This window comes from Chenopodium album, chromosome 26, assembly GCF_948465745.1.
Source record: "Chenopodium album chromosome 26, dcCheAlbu1.1, whole genome shotgun sequence".
Classification (NCBI taxonomy): Eukaryota; Viridiplantae; Streptophyta; class Magnoliopsida; order Caryophyllales; family Amaranthaceae; genus Chenopodium; species Chenopodium album.
Window position 1 is genome coordinate 2,674,991 of NC_137859.1, and position 22,069 is coordinate 2,697,059.

The window sequence follows — 22,069 nt, forward strand, 5'->3', positions numbered from 1 at the left end:
CAAATTATGTTGAGAATATTATGTATAATTTTTTTTTTCTTTTTTTGCTTTAGTTTATGATTGTCAATGTTTTATTTTGGAAAAATTCTTCAAAATCTTCTATTAAAAGATTTGTTTCTTAAATTGGTTTTTTCTCCAAAAAAAAAAAAAGAACACACCAGGAGATGACATGTGTTTTTACTGGTGTGTCTTTTAGTATATAGTTATTGATTGATAGTGAAGGTTGATGGCAGCGCATGTATGTTAAAGGCGGCTGTGGTAGGCAGGTTCGTGGGGATTGATTGATTGTGGTGGTGAGTGTTGCTGAAGGAAGAGGAGACGAGCGTGTCGACATCGTTGTCTTCTTGGAGGAAAACTATGGTTGAAGGTTAATTAATGAAGGAGAGTGTTTGGACGGACTCACGAGTTGTCCATTTTACACAATGATCTCTTACTTTTAAACAAATAATTAAGTTCAACAAGTATAAATTAACAACAACAACAATAACAACAAGACCTTAGTTCCAAAATAATTTGGGTTTTTCTAAGTTATACTCCTAAGGTAGTTGAGTTTCTAAGGTGTACCCATGATTTTTCAAGTTTCTAAGCCGTGCCCTTCAACTTCTTATCAATACTAAAATGTACCCTTATTAGTTATTTATAAGTTAATTGAGAGTGTGATTTCGTGGCTTTAGTTTTCTTTATTAGGGTGGTTGTGGTTAGGATTTCTTTCTCGTATCATTTCCTTACTTTTTATAATCTTTTTATTAAATTTAATTTATAAAAAAATGAACAAGTATAAATAAAGCTAAATTTTTTTTAATTTATTACTCCGTAGCAAAAATAAGTGAGGTTATATATTCAACAAAAAATTATCCAAATTAAGTTCAAATAAAGTTAACTAAATCCAAGTTTGATAGTCCATCAGAAATCGACCGGTTATCAATATTATGGGTGAGCAAAAAATCAGGGTACCCTGTATCGGAACAGGAACCTGTACAAGAGGTTTCGGTTCTGGGTAACAAAATGGAGTACCTGTTGTAACAATTTCTCGTTCAGATTCTCAATTTTTTGGAACTGAAACCTGTAGAGTACCTTGTAACCTGATAAAAGTATCACTTAATTTCAAATTATACACCAATTCTAACTTATTTTTAAATTAATAAATATCAAATATACAATTATAAATACATGTATTAAATTTGTTAGTCAACTACTATTAGTTTGTTTTATTTGCGAGTTGTAAACATTATAAATTAGTAACCAACCAATTTTTTGTTAAAAAAATATGCAAAAAGTTATTAAGTATATTACAAGATATAGTACCCTGAATCGGAACCGAAATCTGTTAGGTTCCCAATTTCCATGAACCTGTTCACAGTTTAGGACTTCCGGTTACCATTTTGAGGAGCCTACTACAACAGGTTTCGGTTCCAAGAATTTTAACAGGACACCATGTTATGCTCACCCCTAATTACCAATTACCAGACGACACACGGTCAAATAAGAATAAGCCATTGACCCCTCTTTCTCCCTAGAGGTGATCAAAGTTAGCCCGGCTCGTCAGCTCGGCCCGATTTTGGGCGGGTTTTTTCGGCCCGATTTTTTTTTTGGGCGGGCATGAGAATGCATTTATAGTTGATTTTTTAGGCCTGGCCCGAAAAGCCTACATGGCCCGACCATTTTGGGGGGTTTGGTCACAAAAGTTTTGGCCCGACCAGCCCGGCCCAAAAAGTGGGCATAATTTTTTAGCTTCGGCCCGGCTCGACCCGTCCAATGATCACCTCTAATTTCTCCCCTAAAAACACAAAAGGGAGCTTATCATATTATATCATAGTTCTTCTGATGGAAAAATCCAACAGGGCAAAAGCAGACCAAGCAGAACCTTGGTCAATGGGTTCCAAAGTAGGATAGTTTAGCTTACAAACATCCAAGTAACAAAGATAAATAAACTTAGGAAAAACTAAGCAAACTAGAAACAGAGAGAGTAAACAAAAGATACAACCACACTGACAGTAGGCATATAAGAACAACAGCCAATTGGAGGAGCAGAAAATGGGTGCTGAAATGGTAGCAGCAGCAAGAAGATTAGGTTGCCATATCATGGATTTCAGCTGCATAAACATCAAACCGTCAGGTAGAGGCACATACCATATGACCTTGTTAGCATGCAAGGGATTTCTTTCAAGGAGGTAAGACATGTTGAAACTTCAATATATATTTTGTATGACTTTTAAAAGCCTTCTACAATACGTTATTTAGAAAAAATTGAACCTTAATCTGAGAATAATTCCTTCAAATAATCACCTTTAAAGTTTAGTGTTCAATTTTTATGAAAGTAATTTCAGAAAATAAAAAGAAAACTCATTTCTGCAAAAGCCAGTTTATGACTTATGTGATTATCAGCCGGGAAATGCTGAGTGAACAACAGTCCCTAAACTAACCTACATTAATACAGGGCATACTAACCAAAAACCTCTTACACAAAGACCTAACTGAAACTTCACTACTGAAAACACTAAATTCGTTTATATTGCTTTTTGTAAGATTCTTTGTGATTTGACCTGTGCATCTGTCACTAAGAAATGACATAATCAACCTACCATAACGACTAAGAATAAGAGCCATACTCTTGTATTCAATTGTTCATCCTATAAGTATCCAAGCACAAAGGTATCCAAATACTAAAGATATGCTTTATATTAAGAAGTAAGAACCCACACTTCTATGTTTGACAAAACATCATTTGGTTCATTATCATCAGAACTTATTTTGGCTTGCCTCTTTAAAAGTTTAAAGAAGGAAATGCTAGCATTCTTTAGCATTTCCATCAACAGGATTGAATTGTATTAAAGTTAAGATAATAATTGTTTTTTATGTTGGTTTGGGTGGAATAGGGAAGAAGGGTTTAAAATTTACTAATTTTTCAGTGTTTGGTACTTTGGTGTCTTTATTATTGATGTTGATTGTGAAACATTGTGACTTGTGACACGCAGGTTCCATTTTCACGGTCATCTTTGAACCATGAGAATGTTTTTATACTAGACACAGAATTGAAAATATATCTCTTTAGTGGTCAGTCCTGGTCACAATTCTAGCATACAAGAAAGAGCCAAGGCTTTGGAGGCCATCAAGTATATCGAGGAAGAAAAACATGGTGGGAAATGTCAGATGGCTACAATAGGTATATAATTTGGCTCTCTTTCCCTGTCGTGATTTTTTTATCTATTGTTTTCCCTTTGTGATTTAAGTTTTAGCTAATATTCATTTCATCAAAGCCAAAGATTTATTGAAGCTTTCCGTGCTTGGACTTGTTTTTCTACTTTGATGAATAATCACTAATGTCGTTGAACCTAGATGGTTAGCTTTGATTTCCTTCATTGTTGCTTGATAGCTGTACTCTTTTTAATTTGGTTTATTTCTTAATTTATATATATATTTCCCCATATTTCAGAGGATGGAAAGTTTCTCGGTGATTCAGGTGCAGGGAAATTTTGGAGTTTATTTGGGGGTTATGCTCCTATTTCTCGTGATTCGTCCTCATTTATCAAGAAGCAACATGATGCTCCTTTTGTAAAGTTATATTGGTGAGCTGTTCTACTTTTATGAGTAATATATTTCATGTGGTTTTCATGTTATAGATTTTGGAGAACAGTATCATCTGATACTGCAAAAAATTGCCAAGTATTTGTTGTTTGCTTGAAGATCAGTGTGTCTCCTCTTATATATCGTATCTGAAATCCCTTGCTTTCCTTATCCTCTAGTTGGTTCCGTATTTTGAAAAGTTAAGCGTTTCAATGTTTTTGTGCCAACAGGATAAATATCCAGGGTAAACTATGTGAAACTTCTAGTGGTTTACTTAGAAGGGAAGTGCTAGATAGAGAAAAGTGCTTCATGTTGGACTGTGATGCAGATGTATTTGTTTGGATGGGAAGCTGTACTTCAATCACAGAACGTAAGACATCAATCACTGCAGCGGAAGTAAGAAAATCTTCCGTATTGCGTCAATTTATGACCAACAAAAAAGTGCCTTTTACATGGATCTTTTTCACTCCTTCATTAGCATGTACATCCAGAGCTCTGATTACTACTTAAATCATTTAATCTGGCAAACTATTAGTTTTGTTCTTGATCATACCGAAATTTCCGCTAATTCAAAATCCTTTTTCGGCGATTTTCAATTTATATAAGACTTATGAGATTTTTGTAGTGTTTAGTCTTTTGAGGATAAGGATATTATAGCGGTTCATTAGATGCGTTTGCAAATATTCCTGTTGTTTCCGAATATCTGTCATTGTCTTTCTGATCATTTCCAGGATTTCCTCAGATCCCAAGGCAGGTCAACTAGAGCCTTGTAATTGTCTTGACAAAAGGTGCAAAAACACCCAAATTTAAATCATACTTTGTTGGCTGGCCTCAAACATATAACCTCAAACTTTCTGAAGAAGGCAAAGAGAAGGTAGCAGGTAATTGTAATTGCACTAACTCATTAAATAAACTCATTTCAATACGTGTTGATGATCAATGTGCTATCTATTTTTTTTTTATCTTTTTTTTTTCTCAGCAATATTCAAGCAACAAGGTTATAATGTGAAGGAGCTTTCAGAAGAGTTTTGCCAACCATTAATAAATTGCAGGGGAAAGCTTGAAGTATTGTCGTTCCATGTTAGTGATAAGTATGGCTCTGTTCTTAGAAGTATTCTTATTTTGAGTCATCTTGATGAATCAGGTTTGGGTGGTAAATGGTGAACATCTTTCTATAGTGCCTTCTGAAGGACATATAAAGCTTCTCACTGGGGACTGTTATATCATAAAGTACACATATCCAAGTAGTCAAAGGGATGAAAGCATATTGTATGCTTGGCTTGGCTTTGAAAGCGTCAAGGTAAAGACCAAATTTCTTAACTTGCAGTTTGCTTATTATGCTTTATCTAATGATGTTTTCTCCATAAGAGAGTGCTGAGTACTTGAGTCTTGAGGGCAGCCTATAGTATTTCATTCTCCCTCTATGCCTCTGTAGTCTGTACTGCACCGTACTATTATTTTGTTGGCTGGAAATTCTGAATTGCTGTTAATTATGCAACTGCTAGTGTCCATCTATAACTCCCATTCTGGCAATATACATGGAGCATCTAGTCTTTCTACAAAAGCTTTTAATTCTTTGTTGGATCTGTCTTTAATATATTTGGGTCTCACAGATAAAATTTACTGTGCTAGTTGCTTAATATATGATCCATTTCCTGAGACTATTCATCTTTGTTTTCCGTTGCAGGAAGATAGAGTCGATGCTATCTCCCATATGATTGACATGGCTGATTCCACTAAAGGAACTCCTGTTTTGGTGAGATTTCTTGTGTACTCTTCCATGCTTCATTTCTTTATTTTATTGTTTGTGTTGTTTTGCTTAAGTTTTCACTTGTGAGCCCCTAAGATCGTCACATAATTAAATTTACTCCTGCTTCCTGATAGTTATGGCTACTATAATATACCTGAAACCTGGTTAGTGAACTGATGGAAACTTTTTTTTTTTGACACAAAACTGATGGAAACTTGTTACTACAACTAAGAAGTTAACTCTTTATGCATCCTTATATTTGGATTGTTTTGGTTTCATTGTCTGTTTTTGACTTGTACATTTTGGTTCCAGGTGCAAATTTTTGAGGGAAAGGAACCAGATCAGTTTTTCTGGGTTACCCAAAGACTGATAGTTTTTAAGGTTTGCACTCTAATGGCTGATTTTTCCTTCCACCTTAATCACAAGACCTTATTCTTTTGTAATTCGGTTTCTAAACAGAGAGGTACGTCCACCAGGTACAGAAATTCATTTGCTGAGAAAGCCATTGAAGACTACACTTATAATGCCGGAAGCACGACACTTTTCCGTCTTCAGGGATCTAGTCCAGAGAATATGCAAGCCATTCAAGTTAACATGGTAAGAAATGATAATTTGAGTGCATGAAGTTCTTACACTTTCTGTGGTAGTAATTTGTAGTTGCTCCCATTACTTTGAGGGTACCCATTACCTACAACTTGTATGAACTGTTTCAAAACTAATGCTTTTTTCATTTTTGTAATTACTAAGCATTCACAATCAAATTATGTGCAAAGACTTTATATTTGGTATCAGAACCTTTTACATTCTATTGAGAGTTTGAGATGATTGTTATTGTAGTCAGCATTTCCATCAACCTTATTTGCAATCTAGCACCTTTTTGCATGCGTTTTTAATTCTTGAAATGTTATCTTGAAGAATAGAGCGATATTTCGAGTACAAGTTTCTTTTTTAGTTAACTTCTACTACAGGTAGTTCCATCTAACAACTATAATGATCCCTAATCCCTATGCTCAGATCTAGATATCAGTTCATATCAGTTTGTCTCAACGCCTCAAACACCTTTTTTTTTTTAATTTTTTATTTTTAATATCATACAGAGTAAGTGTATCTTGGTAAATCAAACACCTTCTTTATTTTAGGAAAGATGAGAATATTTCTAGACATTCTATAACAGTATATGTTATTATTGCACTTTCCCATCACACACAGTAAGGGTATCTTGGAAAATCAAGGTATATATAGTTTTACTTGTCTTGGGTTTTTTTTAAAATTTGTGTGCATGTCTTTTAAATTGGTTGCTAGTTAAAGTAAAGAACACTTTGTGTACTTCTTTAGCTGATTAGCCCATCTCTAATCTGTTTTCATCTATATCCAGGTTGCAGGTTCCTTGAATTCGTCATATTGCTTTATCTTGCAAACTGAAGAAGCTGTTTTCTCCTGGATTGGAAGAAAACTTCAAGCAGAGACCATGACCTACTTGACAGGATGTGCTTAACGTATGCACGCTGTCAACTTCTGCCTCTATTCTATGCATCTCCTGTCTTCTCTCTCTCTCTCTCTCTCTCTCCCTCCCCCTCTTCTGTGTGTGTTTTCAGTATTATATATTTTTTGAACTTTTGCACTCTCCTTTTATAATTTTGTGGTCATTGCAGCTATGACTTCTTATTATGACTAATTGACTAAGGATTACTAGTGGTCTCAATTGACCTTAGGGAGGACATGTGATAATATTACACTAATATGGAAAAACATCTAAATAACAGAGCTAAAGCTAATTGCCTTCTTTCCCTTCCCTGGTTCTTAATTACTTTTGTCTCCTTCTAATTTGGAATTGCCAAAGCTTGGGATTGTTCTCTGTTCTCTGGTGCAGCCCTTCCTTGTTCTTGGTCGACTTTCCTCCTTCTTGCATAGACCTTTATCGGAGGTTGACCCGCATTGAGATGTGGACTTGGGTCTGTGACAGATTGCTGTATATATAGAGCTCTCAGATAGGCTGGCCTGGGTAAGGGGAAGATATCTTGAGTTGGTATGGTCAACTTACAGTTAAAATTGTACTAGAAATTGAATATGCTGATGAGACCTTACCAGTGAGGTACTTTGTCTCTCCCATTATAACAAGTCCCAGGTAAATTCTCATTTAGTACCAATTTAAGAGTCCCCCCCGAAAGTACTTTGACTAGAACACTATTATTCTTTTCTTCAAATATGCATGCAAGTTCAATATGGGAATTGTGAATTGAAGATGTGTTGAATATAAAACATGTTCCAGCATTTACTTTATGCCAGAGCCTCTTTTTTCTTCTCCTTTGTGATTCATCTTAATCATATTAAAAAATTCAACCTAGATAATATGCTTTGGTGCAAAGAGTTTGAGTTATATATGGTAAAATACAACTGTGGCTTTTGCAATCATTTGATGACAGATTCTTAAGATTCAGATTAGTAGTTTACTTTACATGTAAAATTTCACAGACATTATTTTATTTCTGCATCCACAGCCAGATTGGCAACCTAAATCCTTGAGAGAAGGGGGTGAACCTGTTGAATTCTGGATGGCTCTTGGTGGAAAATTAGAGTATCCTAGGGAGAAGGAAACGAGAAAGCAAATAGAAGATCCACATTTGTTTGTTTGCAATCGTCCTGAAGGTAATCATTGGCCCATACCCTTTTTATGTTTTCAAGATCAAGTTACTTGGTTGTGATGCAGACTTATCAGTTATAGTTGACTTTTGTTTGCTTCATGGTGGCTCATGTATCTCATTTGACTTGATTTGTTTTCCATGCAGATGATTTCAAAGTACGTCTCTTATTATCAAGATGGTTGTCAATGTATGGCTGCATCTATTTTCATAGGATGTGTTTTCTTGCCTTAACTAACTGTTAGCATTGTTTTTCCTGTAAGAATGGACTGAATATTTACTTTTACTCTAATCATTGCTTGTTTAAATAATTCTTATTGTCTAGTTAGTACCATAGATGGAAACAACAGTTCATTTTCCTGCTGCTGGCTCTGTATTGAGTTAACCAGTAATCTCAAAAGAAAATCATATTTCCCAATATGCCAAAATGGATTAAGCAGTTTTGTGGCAGAATAAACTTGTGAACCACTCTCCTTAGATGTGAAAACTGGGATGCAGAGGGATATGCCCACATGGATTTTTGTTGTGCGTGACTACGTGGGGTCTTGACCACTATGACAACTCCCCCCCTCTTCCCCCAACCTTTCCCCAAAGTATAAATTTCCTACTGCTTAAGTTACTGAAAAATACAATTGCTATATGTAGATTTTTAGGCCTTTGCTATACGGATGAGTTGGCAATAAGTTTAGGTATAGAAAACCTCTGTATTTTTCCGGACCCAAAAAGCTAAGAAATTAGGGCTCTTCCCAGCTCCCATGGAGCCCATGCCACCCTTGAAGACCATTTGGGTGGTGGGAATCATCCACTTTGTATTTAAACTGCCAATTTATCCATTTATTTACACATCTCCCTTAATCAACTCAAGGTAGCCACGAACCTTTATGTGACCAACTAGTGGTCATTTATGGTTTCAAACAATATTATATGACCCCAAAATGCATCCTTTACTATCCCAAGATATTTCGACACTAGGTCCCGAAACCTTCAAAAATTGGTCCAAAAGCATGAATTATAGCATTCGGTTTTGGATAATTTTTTGCTTTTCTGGATATGGAAAGGAATCAAGTCGGGGCTCTTCCCATACTTACCTCTGATTTCTGCATCTCTGAGGTTACTCCTGTTATATGGATGATCAGTCTTGGACTATATTGCCAATCCTTTTGGTTATATCTGGCTGGTGCTCCTTAAAGCTTGTAGTCTCTGAGTTTTGTGTTGCTCCTTTAAGCTTGTGGTATTCATGTTACTTCCATTAAAATAGGTAGATTGTTATTGTTTGCATTTTCATTTTTGAACATGTTGCTCTTGTTAGCAACTAGGGTGGAAAAGTCGAATCTGAGCTTTTTGATATCTGTACTTGTATTCTGAAGCTTCTTGATTCTCATCTCACTCCTATTGCTTCTGTTAGAGAATCCAGAGTCTTCTACTTGAAGATAAAGGGAGATTATCATCGTTATATGGCCGAGTTTGAATCTGGTGATGAAAGGAAAACTGCTACTGAAGATATTATGAATGCTTACAAAGCTACTCAGGTTTGTGTGTTTATAGTTTTCTTCAATTTTTTTCGATTTTATGCCTTTTTTTTTTTAGGGTTTAGAGGTTTGATTTTGCGGAGATCTGTTTGAATTTATTTTGACCTACAAGTTTTAATTCGATTTGTATTTGTTATTTTTTCTGAAATACTATATTCTTTTGATAGAATCTTTGAATTTATGCTCTGATTTTGCTGCTTTATAAGCTGAGGTATGGAAGAATAAATGAGATTCGAGCTAACAATGGCTGAATGAGTGCTAAATGCTCTTTGTTTAGTTATTGAACAGAGTATATTGATGGAATGACTGAGATTTGATACTTGAGTATGCATATATTGGATGTATCTTTTGGTTAATCACTTAACTGTTAATTCTATTTTATAAAGGATTGTTGATTCAATGCCATAAAAAATCCATGTACCTATTTCTGATATCAACTCCTACTGTTACTGTGAACTTAGTTATAAACCAATTTGAACACATGAATATATTTTATCAATTGAGCATAATAGGCATCTGCCATTCTTTTGATATGTGTATTTCTGCTTGTAGTATCTATTGGATTATATTCTATGCATGAGCCACTGTATTGTTCCATATATTTTAATCCTGAAAAATATTTTAATGTTTAAGGTATTGGTATTTCTGATTTCAAATTCAACAAGCAAGTTTTTTCTTTTTACTAAGTTTTAGATTCTTCTTTTTTCCCCGACCAGTTCTCTTCCCTTGCTTCTGCGAATATCTTTTGCACTCTCTTAAGTTTTAGGGTTTTGATTTGATTTTTGATGAACTATTTTGATGAATATTCAGCTAGTGAGGACGATTTTTATATCAGGATAGCCGGAAGATATGAAGCAGAGAGAATTGCAGAATTTGCTGCGATTCTCTTTGCCTGAGTTTGCTCACGCTACTAAAGGTTCGCTTCAGGTGTTTAATTTTTTGTTAATTTGGCATTAGATTATCATTTTTTAATTGTTAAAATTGTTTGATTTTGCTTATATTGATTTGCTCCGGTGTATGTAAAATATGGTTTTCAGTGCAGATTCAAAGTCAGATCAGTTTTGCACACAGAGATGGTGAAGAAAAATTTATTTGTGAAGAGAGATTTGTGGTTTTGAAATTTGTAATGGTTAGTAAACGTTGATGTTGATTATATATAAGTGCTGAGGGGATATGTACGTAGGGAGTTTACGGTATTAGAATCAACGTTGGTTGTGTATAATTTGGGAAATACCTCCTCATCTTAGCTTATAATTTTTATTCATAGTAGTGACATAACAAGCTTTGTCTAGGAAATAAATATGCCTGCATGAGTTTTTTCTTAACTTGAGAGATTAATGGCCAAATATGATGCTTGTTTAGGATAGCCTTATTTAACTATAAATCTTCTTTGCTTGATAGAATCTGCTCTTGCAATACCTTTTTTTGAAGTAAAATGGTTGCTATTTAATGTAACGTTGTATGCTGAAATTCTAGAATAGTGGATTATATGGTAGATTATCGAGAGGGAATGATAATTTACTATACTCTAGAGAGTTTGAGGGATATCTAAAGTGTCGTTTCTAAAAATTAGGGAATTACGCTCTTTCCAAAAATAAATTTAGTGCGCATAGAGTTATTATTTCTAAGGTTGTTTAAATTGGGAGGTGAATTCCCTAGTGGAAGTGTACTTCCTAACCAATTTACAGTTAAAGGTGTTGCCAAATTTGTTTTGATTTCTCGCATTCAATAAATAAGTGATCAATTGTCTCTGGGTAGGAATTACAGAGAGCGCATTCTCCAAAAGGAATAATTCGATGGACTTCACTATTTAGTGAACATCAAATAGTTGTCTAACTGAATTACAGAATCCCGCCAAAGTAAAAACAGAAAAAAAATTGAATTACATAATCTTCTTTCTCAAGAATTCTCTCCTCTTATTCTACTTCATCTCTCTGTAAAAGAAGCTGAAGCTTATTCAGCCGGAGTTTTTCGACTTCTCCTGTTCTTGACTTTGTGGGCGAACCACCCTGAACACTCAACCTCCTTGTATTTCCGTCATCCTAGGTCTTTGATTTCAGTGTACGCCATTGTAATTGCTTACGGAAGCTTCTTGATTGTAATTGTGATCAAATTCAAATTTGCAATTACGGAGAAGAAGTTTAGCGATCGTTCATCTTCTTTCTTTGGATTTGCTGATCAATTCAGGTGTGCTTTTAATTAATTATTCCTTGATTTGTTTTTGTAGATGAGGTGTTTGCGTCAAGTTTTTTTTGGAGAATTGTTGATGATGTTTGTAGATAAAAGATTATTTGGTTGATTATAGATTGCATGTTAATTGAATTCTTTTCTGGAATTTGCCAAAAGTTGCTTTGATTTTGCTGTTTGATGTTTCATTTGAGAATAAGTTTAGTTCGATTGTTCATCTTCTTGTTTTCTATTTGCTAATCAATTCTGGTGTGATTTTAATTAAGTATTACGTGTTTGCGAAGTTGTTTTAGGAGAATTGTTGATGATGTTTGTAGATAAGAGAAAATTGTAGGTTGATTGAGGTATTTTAAGGATCTTTGTATCATTCTTCTGATCGAATTTGCCAAAAGTTGTTTTGATTTTGTTGTTTGATGTTTCTTCAAGTTTGCAATAACAAAGTTTCATATAATGCTTACGTATATAGATTTAGACTAATTAGAGCACATGATTGATGTGATTCTAGTTTTTACAATTTGATTTCAAGTTTCTAAAAGAGTCACCTAGAATGCAATCTAACACCATTTTTGCGAAGAAGCTAGAATCGGTTAATTGGTTAATACGGAAGCATCAAATGTGTCACGTGCTGACTTATTTGCCTAAGTCCCTTTGCACGCGGTCCACTAGTCGACAGCACTCGTTAGTCTCCTAGTCAGGACTCCCCTTGTTTTGCTAGGCTAAGTGTGCTACGAAATTGGCTAAGTAAGATAATAAAGATGCTCACAAAGGATTTCAAAGGAAAGCTTTGATTACTTGAGAGAACTTTACACTTGTGTTGGCTAGAATGTACAAATGAATGGGATGGCCTATTTATAGGCATCCAAGCTATCCCCTAAGTATCTAGAGAGTTCCTAACCTCCTCAAATGGAGGGTTCTAGACCACTACTCTAGAATGTTCCCACCTCCAAAGGAATATAGATACAAGGAGGTTTCTACATCCTTTCCTAGCTAGAATGTTCAAGACCACCCTAGAACATTCTAGAACGCTACCACTCTTATGTACATACAAGAAGACCCTAGTCACTTCTACTATGTACATGAAGACTCATGAATATTCTAGAGACATCCCCTCTGGAATACTCCAACAAAAGATTACTCTAGATAAGCCCAGAACCTTCTAGAAGCTTCTCACGTATTCCGGGCTTCCCGTTGCCCAAACTCATACTTCGGGACCTCCGTTTGGAAAACCGTCACCTCCATGGTCTTCCTTGGCCCAAAATATGGTGGACCCCAAAATTTGAGCCCATTTGGAGCCCATTAGCCCGTCCAAATGGCCCATTATTGTGTTATTGTCAAGTGGGTGTTCACTAGGATTTTAAGCAAGGTACTAAATAAAGCTCTATAGGGGGAGGTGCTTAGCTGAGCACCAAGGCAAGCCCCATAGCCCCGATTGTTGCCTTGCTGCCTAGTGACCCTCTTGACGCCCATCCTTGGTGTGGGAGACGACCCGTGACAAATGGCTAGGTTTGGGGTGGTTCTTTGGCAGGGAGGGTGGGGTGGGGTGGGCCAGTCGGATGGGTTCCAGCGGGGAGGATGGCTAATGGCAGGGGTGGCTGGGCTACTTTGGGGGGCGAGGGTGTTTTTTTTAATAAAACCAAAACATCTTCTAAAATTAGATGGAAATTGCAGAGTTACGAGCACTCCAAATCGCCCAACATATTCATTTTCAATGTCTATCTCTTCAAGCTCCTTAAGGCAATACTCCCACCAATCAGCAACACAAGAGAAACGCAACTCAACCATATCCCTATAAGGAGACCTATCCCAATTATCCCGAGCTAGAGCACAGTCCTTTAAGGCATGAATTGCAGTTTCCTCCGCTCCCCTGCAAACCCCACACAGCGCATCAAACTCTTTCATACGCACACTCAGTCCTTTCCTGGTAGGCAGAGCATTTTGACAAGCACGCCACAGAAAAATCTTGACTCTAGGCAGCACACGTACACTCCACAACTTCTTCCAAATACTGTGTTATTTAATTAACATTATTTTTTTACACATATTTCATTGAATGCTTAAGTATATTGATTTAGACTAACTAGAGCACATGATTGATGTGATTACTTTATAGTTTTTATAACTAGTATGGTTAAAAAAAGTTATATGTATTGGGTTTTTATATGTTTTCTGGCTCCAGTGTACTTATATAATATTGTTCATTATGAGTACTAATTTTCTAGGAATTAAAAATCAGAGGAAATTGAATTATGATGAGCAAGGGTTTGGAAATTATGATGAGCATACAATATATAGATTCTCAAGACACTGTTCAGAATCAAGATTCTTCTCAACAACAAGTCACTACCACTAGTTACATGCAAATGGAGGAGGCAGCAGTTGTATATGTAATTTGCTCCAGTTTGTGTCTTTGTGAACACTGATTAATGTTGTCAACTCTAGTCTCTAGTGAATTCAGTTTCATTAGGAAACAGAATAATTTTAGGGGATGGGAACTAGAAGCAGCTTTAGAACAGTCAACAAGATAGTATTTACATATCAATTTAGTTTGTTGGTTTGCTTGGCTTAGACTGTTCTATGATTTTTCTTAGGAGCAGCCAGCATTAACGGCTTTATCAGTTCTTCAGTTGCGTGCCTACTGCCAAGTTAAGGTTGCTAAAATGGATTTTATACTCTAAAAATACTGTGAGGCATATCCTTGTGTTTTGTGTTATTCGGTTAATTCTTGATGTGATTGATCATCATCTTGGCAGTGTAGTATAAATATGTTGAGTTGAATTTAAGACAACCTTCAGTTTCATACAATTTAAGTATGAGGAGGTTTTATACATACTCAAGCTATCAAAGTGTGAGTAAAGTGCTTTACTTTTGAGAATTTTTTGTGATCATTGAATATGTAATGAAATTTGAGAATAAAATTAGTTGAGTTGCAATCTGAATGTTCAGTAAACAATTTGTGCAAATTAGTCAATCTCCTGTTTTCTTTGTGTCCCAAGAAATGTGCGATGGTATGTAGCAGCTAGCTTGATTTGCGTCCTTTATTGTCTTTGTGTAATATTCAGCTAGCTCGCAACTGAATAAGATTATTATTTGTCTTTGTTTGTTGTTCTTCCAGTAAAATCAGATGGGCAAGTTTTCTTCACTGTGGAGGCACCTGACTAATAGAGTGTATGACATTGAATCTGGGGGATCTAATCTGTCACAACGTGAAGAACAAAATAAGCTGATAGAAATGCAAGAACAGGATTTGCAATCATGCTTGAACTTGAAGGAGGACATTTTGTCGATGGAGATGGAAATAGAGACGCTACAGCAGGAGATACAGGTGTCTTCAGGGCAGGAGAAGCTGGAGAAGGAACGGAGGCAGAAGGATCTGCAGCAAAGCAAGCTGCGTATGCATGAACAGCTGCAGCAGCAGATCCAGTTAGCCCAGCCGCAGCTGCAGATCATGTTGGACCAGCAGCAATCTGAGACATCTGAAGAGCAACATCAACGCTTTTCCTACATGCCCGATTCAGACAGTCCTATTCCAGATCCATCCACTGATCCTGTGGTTGATCCGCAAAGTCAACAGGAGATTGTGTTCTGCCACACTCAACAGCTGAATCCAATGAGTGGTTCTCCGTCTAATGGGATCCTCTACCAGATTAAAGGCTGGATGTGTTGCTGCAATATGGTGGTAGTTAAGAAGGTTGTGAACCAAGGATACAAATGGGTGAAAGGAATTGTTAGCAACATTGTAGGCTGGATATCTAGGGTTGTGTGCTGTTGTGGTGTCGTTGTGAGAGGGAGGATAACAAATGAAAAGGTGGAGTTAGGCACTGTTGTGACTGTTTCAATTGCATTCCTCGTGTATGAGAATCTGGTCTATTCCCTGGTTTGGAACGTTCTAACCAAGCACACCCAATTAGGGGATCTCGTCCAAAAGAGCTGGCAAGTTCATATGGCTGTTGGATTTGGTACCTTAATTTCTACTGGTCTTTTTGGGGTTTTTACAGCGCAGTGGACGATAAGGTGGATCCTGAAACTCATCGGGCAATATGCTGAAGAAGCTGCTGAAACTCAGGGTGGTGACGTGCTGAAGAAGCTGCTGAAACTCAGGGTGGTGCTGAAGAAGCTGCTGAAACTTAGGGTGGTATTTTGCTGATTCATGTGATAAAAATGATTAAGATAGATTGCTGCAGTTTACATATGGATTTCTTTGGGCAGTAGAGATCATGTTATATTTTTGTTGATTTAAAGACCTTTTGTGGCTGTATTGGTGTCACTACGATATTCTATAATTTCCTATACTAGGAACAGGCTCTCCAGATGGAGCTCTGAAACTTCCAAAACTGGTGTCGAAAAGTCTCTAGGAGTCTGATATTTCAGTGCTCGATAGTGAATTTAGAGCTACCCTTGAAGCTAAGATAAGGTGAGATCGTAAGATGTTTAACAAGTCTGCTTATAGTAAACAAGAAGCTATTCATTCATCATCAATCAAATATTTATACATATATATCTTAGAAACCTAATCAACGTAGGAATCTAAGTAGTCTACCTTAGGAAATAATTAGGAAATCTTATCCTACCTAAAGATAACAATATCAAAATATAATCACAAATATATTCCCTAAGATATACTAAGATATAATATACTATCTTATCTTAACAGCTATCAACAATTTAATACAAGTGGTTTTATCCCGCAGGTAAATTCGAGCTCAAAATTTATAGTTGACAGCAAGTATTTAAGGTTGACGGTTGACAGTTGATGTAAAGTATAGCTGCAATACATAAACCAGAGGATACACCAGAAATCCACAAAGAAACCTTATGTGCATGCATGAGATGAGTATTCTTTCCCCTTGAATGGGAATTTTTACTGAAAGAACTGAAGAAGCATTTCTAAGCAATTTTGTACAAGAATAAATAAATATCCTTACTAGAATACAATTATATAAACTGTAGATCCCTAAGTTTCAATTATTATAGAACTTCCTTTAATCCAAACTTTTTTTTCAGTACGGTGTATAACTGTATACTACAGTTTTTTTTTTTTTTTTTTTTTTTTTTTTTTTATAATTTAAAAAAAAAAAAAAAAAATTTAGGAAAGTATACTACAGTTCTTAATAGATGATAGATGCATAGTCCTGTGAATCTTTAAATGTAATATTTTCTTATGGTAACACGATTACTTGTTTAAATACAATTTTCTGTAATCATCCATATTCTATCATGTTGGACTTTTTGTGCTTAAGTAAGCAATTAATGCAACTAAGTATATATAGATGATATTAATCATAAGTTATACAGAGTAAAATATAAACCTTGTTCTCTAATCACTAAAGCAATGATGATCTAAATTCTAAATGCATATTTTAGCAACATTAATCATTTATAGCTTAACATTGTGCAAGAAGCCTAGGGTCATCTATATGAATAATAATATACGTATTTTTTATGCTCAAAATCTTTGTAGGAGTTTTTTGAAATAACCACCCTCAAATCACCCTATATTGAAATAACCATCCTTTTTCTCAAATATTTAAAAAGACCACCCATTAAAAAAAAAAAAATTAGGATTCACCACCCATTGCATGAGCTTGACCAATTTTCCGTCAAGTGGGCCCAGCTAACAGCTATTTTTTCATTTTATATACTCAGAGCCTTGATTCATTTTCGTCACTTCATTTTTTTCATTTTCTCAAACCTTGGTTCTCCATTTTGGGTGAATTTCCCCATCGCATACAACAATTAAACAATTGAGTCAATAATTGAACATATACTTAGCAAAAATTACTCGAACAACAACAACTAGATTGTTATTCATTAATTAGGGCAACTTAGGAAAGATATGGGTTGTTAATCAATTACATGTTTCCCGGCTCCAATTGTTCGAATTAGCTTCGTTGATTTATTCTTGATAGACTTTCGTTGTTTATTGTGTTGATTTGCAGAAGAATTTAAGAAAATTTAGAGATTTTTCAGTGATTTTTTTTAAATTATTTTTTAAATTTTTTATGACCGTTTATGGTGAAAATGAATTAAGGAAAAAAGATTTGAGGCTCTGAGTGTATAGAATGAAAAAATATAACCTTTAGGGCCTGTTCATAGGGATGACAATGGATCGGAGGTGGGTCGGGTGATGCTTCATCCGCCTCCATCCGCCAAAAATCCATCCATCACCCGACCCATCTATCACCTAATTTTCCTTCATCCACATCCGATCCATCCGTCATCCATGGATGAATCGGGTGGATCGGGTGATAATTCGGGTGAAATATATATATAAATACAACTTTGCACTTTAATAATTAAAATTGAGATTTGAAAAAAAAATGATCAATTAATTAAAACTTTTATACATCCTTCTAATACTCGTTCCTATTTACTAAATTAAAAACAAATGTCAATTCCTAACACTACAATAGACATTAATTTATTAAAAAATATATTTATTTTTATTTTTTTATATATAAATTTAACGGGTGGATGGATGGGTCGGGTGATGGGTTGGATGTATCATCATCCGTATCCGACCCGATCCGTCACCCAACCCATCCATCATCCATCCGTCATCCGCTTAAGTTCGGGTTTTCATCCATATATTTGGATCGGGTGGATGGTTATCCATCGGGTTTGGATGATATTGCCACCCCTACCTGTTCACATTTACTTAATTTCAGTTCAGTTCAGTTCAGTTCAGTTCCAATCAGTTCAGTTCAGTTCAGCTCTTAATTTCTCTCTCACATAAAATATTCATTTCAGCTCAATTCAGTTCAGTTCAGTTCAGTTCCAATCAGTTCAGTTCAGTTCAGTTCAGTTCAGTTCAGTTCAGTTCAGCTCAATTCAGTAAATATGAACAGGCCCTTAGGTGGGCCTAATTGACGGAAAATTGGTTGGACTCAGGCAATGGGTGGTGAATTCTAACTTTTTTTTTGTATAGGGTGGTTATTTTGAATATTCGAAAAAAAGATGGTTATTTCAAAATAGGGTGATTTGAGGGGTGATTATTTCCAAAAAAAAAAAAAAAAAAAAAAAAACCTTCTTTGTATTTCTTACTAAATAGATAAGTTAATTCATGAGAAATTAGAATAGAACGGATACTAGGGAATAACGTCCATAAATTTATGATGAACCTACAAACAATGATAATACAATGACCAAAATATAATATTGATAACTTGTGGACCCGCCCAGCTAGTGTAAGACTCCGTTCTCTTTATCTTATTAAATTATTTTTACTGAACTGAAATTATTTTTGCTGAACTTAAATTATTTTTACTGATTCTATATTATATTTCTTCTGAACTGAATTTTTTTTTTACTGAACTGAAATTATTTTTAGTTAATATATATTTTTTAAAGGTGAAAAGGGCCTAAGTAGAGGTTAGATTAATAACTTTATTAGTTATCAGCTTATCACTTAACTAATAAATTTGGATCCCCTCAAAAAAAAAAAAAAAAAAAAAAAAAAAAAAAAAAAAAAAACTAATAAATTTGGATAATATATATATTTTTTTTAAAACAAATTTTATGCTGTCATACAATAAACTACCACTACTAATAAACACATGCTCATGCTCGTAAGATTGAATCAGCAGAGGAGTAGCGATTGCTAAACTTGTTTTTTTTTTTTTTTTTTTTTTTTTTTTTAATTTAACAAAGTTTAATTAACATTATGATGAGAACGCAATCTTATGTTAAAAATTAGCAGCCGTATCCACTTTTATTGGGGGGGAGTGAAAAATAAGACTTACATTAAAAAAAACGCCGTTGCCGGGGATCGAACCCGGGTCACCCGCGTGACAGGCGGGAATACTTACCACTATACTACAACGACTTTGTTGATTGACTGATTTATAGTATGTAAACATTTCCTCCATTAATATACCTTCTTCCTCTTTCTCTCTCCTCCATTTCCTCTCTTTCTCACTCTTCTCCAAAAAGATTTCTTCTTTTTTTCTGGGTTTTCGTTCAATTTAATTGGGATTTGAGTAGTTTTTTGGATTAGGGTCAGAATTAATTTTAATTTTAGGGGAAAAATGATGATGACAATGGATGAAAATGTATTGGATGATATAATTAGGAGATTATTAGAAGGTAAAGGAGGAAAACAGGTGCAATTATCTGAAGGTGAGATCCGCCAACTTTGTGTCAACGCTCGTAATATCTTTCTATCTCAGCCTAATCTTCTTCAACTTCGTGCCCCAATTAGGATCTGCGGTAACTTTTCTTTCCTAATTCATATAATTCATTAATTGCAATTTTTAAAGTAGTAAGTTTGAGAAATTGTTTATTTATTTGGTATGTTGTTTAATATGTCTGAAATGGGATTGGATCAATTTAATTGGATTAATTGGGGTTGTTGATGTAGACGGGATTTGATATCCAGTCTAAGTACCCATCAAAACCTATTTGTTCTTGTTTAATTTTCCAAAAACAGAAAAAAAAATTTTACAACATTCAAATACAAGTATACAAGTATTTTTTTTTGGTCTTAAAAAAAAAAATACTTTTTTTTTTATATTTCTTCCAAAAAGTATTTTTTTATAAAAATAATTAAAAAAAAATCAGTAGAAGCTTAAAAATTCACTTTAGTATATGAGAGAAAACTAACATTTTATGATAGTCGTTTTTAGGATGACCACGGCAATATCATCATAATTTTTTTTTTTTTAAAAAAAAAAAGAAAAAGTAAAAGATATATTTTGTATATATCGTCTATTCTCAACACATGATAAAAAAAAAACTAAAAGATGTATTAACACAATTTAATTCCATTATCTACGTTATCGCTTTTTTAACCAATCTATATCTTCTATATTTTGTACGATTAGGAAGTTAGCAATAAATATATATATATATAGAGAGAGAGTCATCATTCAAAAAAAAAAAAAAGTAAAAATTTAATTATTTCAACGCTCCACAAAACACCCTGATGGAAGAAGGATGTCGTTTAGTTTTGACCTTAGAGTCGGGAGAATCCCTAAAATATACACCTTGGATCTGGGCGCAGAGCCTTGTTAAGCGAATACGTACCTACGCTGTAGTCTATTTTGTCCCGGCTGTGGATTTTCGTATAACTCAGTCTGATATGTGTGATGGTTCGAACCCAAATTGGAACCATGAGTTTTCGTATTGTTTGAGCAAAGATGGGTTGTTTAAGACCCAAACCAGCAAAACTTACATAACAATAAAAATATATTGTGCTGCTTTGGGGTTCATGACTAAAGATTGGCTCATTGGTCTCACAAGGTTAGAGGTGAACAAAATCCCAACTGATAAATGTGACTTCCGTCGTCTAGAGTTAATTCGTCTGACCAATGACGGCCGTCGACTGCAGCGCACAGGGTGGATCAACATCAGGACCAATATCATCCCGGAACCCAATCCCGAATGTAAGAGTTGCGCGAAATTGAGGAACATAGAGCGAGCCGTGAAAGTGATCGTAGAGCGAGCCAAGAAAGTAACTCAAAATTTCACTGAATGCACAATTTGTTTGGAGGGATGGGAGATACCCGAACAGCAAAGTATATGGGTTTTGCAAACGTGTGGTCATAAATTTCACAAGGATTGTTTGTTTACTTGGTGTAAAGTGGCTAAAAAAAACTCTTGTCCTACTTGTCGTACCCAACTGCGTCTATCTGAAATAGCTTATCTTTAGTCTTAGACTAGATATAAGCCCGTGCGATGCACGGTTCTAGTAAATCTTTATATTAATTTAAGTTTTTTTTATATGAAGATCATTCATTAGATATTTGGATAAAATTCTTAATATCATAAGATAATTTTTTTTTTATTTTAACACTAAAGTTATCTTACGTAAGTTTATTTATTTTACGTGGCGCTTGAATTTAAAATCCCAAACCTTATTCTTTAATTTTGCTTAGTTAACAATTTAATTTTTTAATAAAAAATAAATGACAAATCATTTTATTTATTGGTTAAAGTAAGTCTTTTGCAAATGCGTTTTTTTTATACTTGTTAAGTTTCAAAATGTTAGTCTCATCTACAATCTTTTAACGTTTAAAAAAATTAGGGGATCTTCTAAATTTCTCTTTATATATAAGGAAAAACATAGTGATATAAGATTTAGTTTTATTCGTTTCGATGAGTACATTATTAATATCTAATTTTTATAATATTTGCTAGGGAGAGATTAAAGATATTTACGATCAAAGATTTACATCCATATATGTAAAAAAAGATAATTATTAGTTTTTTAAATAATTTAAATTTTAATTGTTCACTATTCATTATTTTTAGCTAGGTGGCAAAATTCTTAAATCTTATTCGTTACTTTTGCTTAGGTGGCAAGTGAATTTTTTAATTCTAAAATAAATTAATAATCTAAAATTTCATTGGTCAAAATAATACCTTTTCTTATGTGGCGCGCCGAATGCTCCCGAAAAATGCCT

The 22,069-nt window shown here is 34.6% G+C and overlaps 1 non-coding gene and 1 pseudogene across 2 annotated transcripts; one reads left to right on the forward strand and one right to left on the reverse strand.

The window, feature by feature from the left end:
• The first annotated feature begins 1,852 nt into the window (after positions 1-1,852).
• Positions 1,853-10,853, forward strand: LOC145618512 (villin-1-like; annotated as a pseudogene). The gene is made up of 15 exons (XR_014107929.1): positions 1,853-2,171; positions 2,976-3,163; positions 3,434-3,566; positions 3,795-3,960; positions 4,296-4,445; positions 4,544-4,629; positions 4,709-4,864; positions 5,252-5,320; positions 5,627-5,695; positions 5,774-5,911; positions 6,690-7,960; positions 8,101-8,143; positions 9,359-9,482; positions 10,293-10,398; positions 10,520-10,853. The product of XR_014107929.1 is annotated as a villin-1-like (transcript).
• An 8,566-nt stretch (positions 10,854-19,419) lies between these two features.
• TRNAD-GUC (transfer RNA aspartic acid (anticodon GUC)) lies at positions 19,420-19,491 on the reverse strand. The gene has a single exon. It is a non-coding gene; the product is annotated as a tRNA-Asp (tRNA).
• Positions 19,492-22,069: the final 2,578 nt, after the last annotated feature.